General features: G+C 28.2%; 1 non-coding gene across 1 annotated transcript; it reads left to right on the top strand.

The window, feature by feature from the left end:
* The first annotated feature begins 1,095 nt into the window (after positions 1–1,095).
* On the top strand, positions 1,096–1,183 carry TRNAS-GCU (transfer RNA serine (anticodon GCU)). Its single transcript has one exon. It is a non-coding gene; the product is annotated as a tRNA-Ser (tRNA).
* Positions 1,184–5,000: the final 3,817 nt, after the last annotated feature.

The raw sequence follows: 5,000 nt of genomic DNA, 5'->3' as shown, positions 1-5,000 counted from the left end.
TCATATAATTATATAATTTAATTGGCCCTTGGATACAAATCACGAGAATGTATATTCTTCCTCAAATCTTTCGTTGAGAGGTAAAGGATTAAATCCTTTTAAGAAATAAAGTTTTTGCTCGGAATATGAATCAAACCGAAGGACCCCTTAACTATTAAGGGGATTAATAGAACGAATCACACTTTTACCACTAAACTATACCCGCTACAATGCGATTATTGTATATAAAGAGACCCTTTGTCGAACAGGGGAATTGGGCGTAATCAAGATAGGATCACAAGATAGGGGGATAAAAAATCCTGAAAATTAGAGCCTTGCCGCCTTTTGTCAGAAGACTTGATAAAATTAGGAAAAGAGTAGTTATTTCATTTAAATAACTAAATAAAAATAACTAAATAAAAACTTCTTTCCTTTGTTATAGGAGTTTTGATAGATAGGGTTCGACAAAAGAACTTAGTCATAACATAAAAATGGATTGTGCAAAAATCCATAGTTTTTTTTATTATTTATTCTAGTTATTCTAGTAAAATAAATGTAAATAAAAAGAAAGAGGAAGAAAAGAAAGAATCGAAATGATATTTGGATTCTATATCATAGGAACGGAAATAGTACTTCTTCTGCTTCTGATTGTTGATTCAATCCAATAACAAGATTTTTTTGTTACAACAAGTCAGATCGCAGAATCATAGAAAAAATTATTTATTTGAGTTGAAAATAAAAAAATGAGCCCGGCCGGGTCAGTACCCGGCCGGTCCGTGGAAATTGGAAATAAAAAAGTCCCTTTTGAGCGAAATCAAAATGAAATGGAATTACTGATAAAAGTTGTATATATTTATATTCTATATAATAAAATTAAGAATCTATAGATATATAGATTAATAATACCCTAATAAGATTAATAATACTCTAATATTAATATAAATAAATAAAAATTAATATAATTAATATATTAATATAAATAAATAAAAATATAAATAAATAAAAATCTATATAACAAAATAACAAAGGTCTATATAACAAAGGAAAGAGGGCTTTTTTCAAGCATTTCTTTTTGCGTGCTGTAACTGTAACATAGTAATTATCTTTTCTAAATTAGGAGAGATGGCTGAGTGGACTAAAGCGTCGGATTGCTAATCCGTTGTGCGAGTTATTCGTACCGAGGGTTCGAATCCCTCTCTTTCCATTTCGGTTTTTGACAGTGGAATAGATCAAATCCTAATACCATTTATAAAAATGAAGCAAGGAACTCTCCCTTTTTTATTCTTCCCGTCCAGGATTACCAGGATTACGTCCCGGATCATTAGATAGGAGTCCGAAGATGAAGAGAGAAACAAAGAATATCGTTGCGGTGTAAACAACGAATTTAAGATTACGCATTGTACAACCTCCCATAGAATTTTTTTGTAAAAAGAAGAGAATGGATTCTTCGTTTTTATTTTTCTATTTATATACGCAATTATACGCAATTTTTATTTTTCTATTTATATATATACGCAATTATACGCAATTTTTATTTTTCTATTTTTATACGAAAATAGATTCCTCGTTTTTATACTACATAGCCTATTTTGACACCAAGAAATAAAGTGATTTCTAGAATTTCTAGAAATCGAAAAGAATTTTCAGAAATTCATTTATAATAAGAGTTGAGTTTTTCATTACAAAAAAAAATTCTTTTATACCAACAATTATATATTGTGGCGGACTTTAATCCAAATAGGGTTCTTCGGCGAAAAAGGGTCAGAATGAGGAAATGGGATGATCCAGCTTTATCATGGCTATCCAAGAATTTCAATCTTTGAATTGAGGGTTCGGTTCGTTCATAGTGTTCATAGTGTAAGACTTATCTAATCTTTTCAATTGTTACAATTTTTTTTTCTTGAATAAATCATGAATTTTTCTAGGACAGTATTAAGGATCTCATCGAAAACTTACAGCAGCTTGCCAAACAAAGGCTAAGAGAAAAAAGAGAACAGGTATTACTGGCATAAAATCTACGATTGGATTCAAAAAAGCATAGGCCTCGGGCAATTTGGCGAATAAAAAACTACTCGAAAAAAGGGCAGAATTCAAACAGATACAGATCAAATTAAAGATATTAAGATTAAGCATAACAAAATTTTGTTCTTGGAGATAATTTTGATTGAGTTATTAATATGTTTTTTGATATAAGGAAAAAAATGAAGAAAGGAAAATAAGGCAGACTAAACAATACTTCTTTGAACTCACCCAATCAAAAAGCCTTCAATTCTTACAAGAGAATAGAAGAAATCATACTTTCATACAATATCTTAATTGAATTATATGTAATGATCAATAAATTCGGTTTAATTCTCTATCCATACGTGCCAAAATCCTAGCAAGAATCTAATCTATTCCATAGTTATTTGGAACTGGAATTGACGAACAGGGAATACCCATATTAGTGTTTAGTAGTTTCAAATAGAAATCTAAATGGGGCGTGGCCGAGTGGTAAGGCAACGGGTTTTGGTCCCGCTATTCGAAGGTTCGAATCCTTTCGTCCCAGAGCCTACTCTTTTTATATATCAGAATAACGATATCCGAATCTAAATTGCTCTTTTTTTTTTAACAACCTTCTTTCTAAGAGTCAAATATTGGAGAAAATGTGATTCTTGCTTTTGATTTTTAATGATTTCTTAAGATTGGCACTCGAAGAACTGTGAGATTGGCGAATCTATTCTATCGAGTTATTTGATCTATCGAGTTATTTGAAGATGCAAGGCAGATTCAAAAAGATTAGTTTATTTGTGTTATTTATAATATTCGTAATATTATTATTATTAATTATATTATTAATTTCTTATTAATTAGAATAGAAAAGCTTAATATTAATAAAAGTATAAAAAAATAAAAATATATTGTATTCATACAATATGGGTTAATTTGAATTCTTATTGAGGCTTTTTCTTCCTAAATTATCTATTTATTTCATATAGATTCATATAGAAGGAAATTGATTTCATATAGAAGGAAAAAGTATAGATAGATTACTATGTATCGACTGAACCAATGACTATTCATGATTCCATAATTGAATCAATGTTCCAAACTAGAGGAATGTTATGGTAAAACTTCGTTTGAAACGATGTGGTAGAAAGCAACGTGCGACTTGAAGGACATGATCGGCTGTGGATGTCAAAACCCACCACCTTCCATTATGTAGAAATGAAGGTGCTTTTGGCTCGACATCCTTTGTTCTGTTCTATTATAATCCGTCTTTTTGTTGGGTTGTAATGTAAATAGTACAGGATGGAGCTCGAAGAGAAACATCCATTTTTCAGGGGCAAGGATCTAGGGTTAATTAATGGAAATAAATAAGTTGGAACAACTTCGTAAGTCTATTTTTGATATAGAAATCGAAAAGCTCCGATTCAAACTATTTTCAAATCAAAAAGAAAAATTGTTGGAATTGGTAAAACTCTTTCGATCAAAAGTGTATAATGCGGGAATTAATCGTTCATATGATTCTTTGATAGAAAGAAAAAAAGAGAGAAAAAGGGGCATGTTGCTGCCATTTTTGAAATGATTAAATATCGCCGAAGTAATGTCTAAACCCAATGATTCAAGACAAAGATAAAGGATCCTAGAACAAGGAAATACCCTTTTCAATTGTCTCAACAACTAGATCAAAATGAAGAATCGAAATCGATTCTAAACGAGACAAACAAAAAAAGGGGTTAGAGACCACTCAATAAAAGAATGCCTAAGGATTTTTTTTTGAGCATTTTGAGAGTTATTTGACTTGAGTTATGAGAGTACGAATGCTTTTTTCTTCTTTTTTTTTGAAAAAAAAAAGACGGGTTTAAATGTCTAATTGATTTGCCGGGTTTATGGATCTTTTTGACATTCTAATTACATACATTATAATTCCATACATAGACATAACTTTTAATAGACATAACTTTTAATCATTTTTTTTTTTTTTTCTCGAGCCGTACGAGGAGAAAACTTCTTATACGTTTCTAGGGGGGGGGTATTATTTAACTACATCTATCCCAATGAGCCGTTTATCGAATCGTTGCAATTGATGTTCGATCCCGAAGAGAGGGAAGAGATCTTCGAAAAGTTGGTTTTTATGATCCGATAAATAATCAAACCCATTTGAATGTTCCCGCTATTCTCTATTTCCTTGAAAAAGGAGCTCAACCCACAGGAACTGTCCATGATATTTTAAAGAAGGCCGGGGTTTTTACGGAACTTAGTCTTAATCAAACAAAATTCAATTAATGAAATACAAAAAAGAGGGGGTGGATGACTCATATCTAGCTTTGTATAAATTTTTCTTTATAATTTCCTCCCCCCTCTTTTGTTTTATTCATACTTTTTTATTTATTATTCGTATTTCTTATTGCTTTGCTACTATAGAATACCGTGTTCTATAACAGATTTTATTGAGCTAATTTTATTGATATAAAATATAGAGAAAAAAGATCAATTGAATAAATGAAGTAATTGCATTTAAAAAAATAACATAAAATAAGATAAAAAAAAAAAAATAACATAAAATAAGATAAAAAAACAGAGAAAATAACAAGAAAAAATAACATATAAAAATAGAAAATATTAATAATAATTAATAATAAATAATAATAATTAATAATAAATAATTAATAATAAATATTATAATAATAAATATTATAATAATAAATATTATAATAATAAAAATAATAAATATTATAATAATAAATATTATTAATAATAAAAATAATAAATATTATAATAATAAATATTATTAATAATAAAAATAATAAATATTATAATAATAAATATTATTAATAATTAATAATAAAAAATACAATATAATAAAAAAAAAAAAAAAAATTGACTTAATTCTTTTTTTCATTGTATTTTTTTATAGTCTTTTTTATATTCTTTATTCTTTTCTCAACATTTATATTCAAAATTTACAATCATATTGACAACAGTGTATCGAACAAATATAATTCGATCGTAGATAAATAGATCTATTTATCCCCGCC

This window comes from Durio zibethinus, unplaced genomic scaffold (assembly GCF_047325235.1).
Source record: "Durio zibethinus cultivar Kanyao isolate XHJ-2024 unplaced genomic scaffold, ASM4732523v1 HiC_scaffold_149, whole genome shotgun sequence".
Classification (NCBI taxonomy): domain Eukaryota; kingdom Viridiplantae; phylum Streptophyta; class Magnoliopsida; order Malvales; family Malvaceae; genus Durio; species Durio zibethinus.
This window is presented reverse-complemented; position numbering and strand designations above follow the sequence as displayed.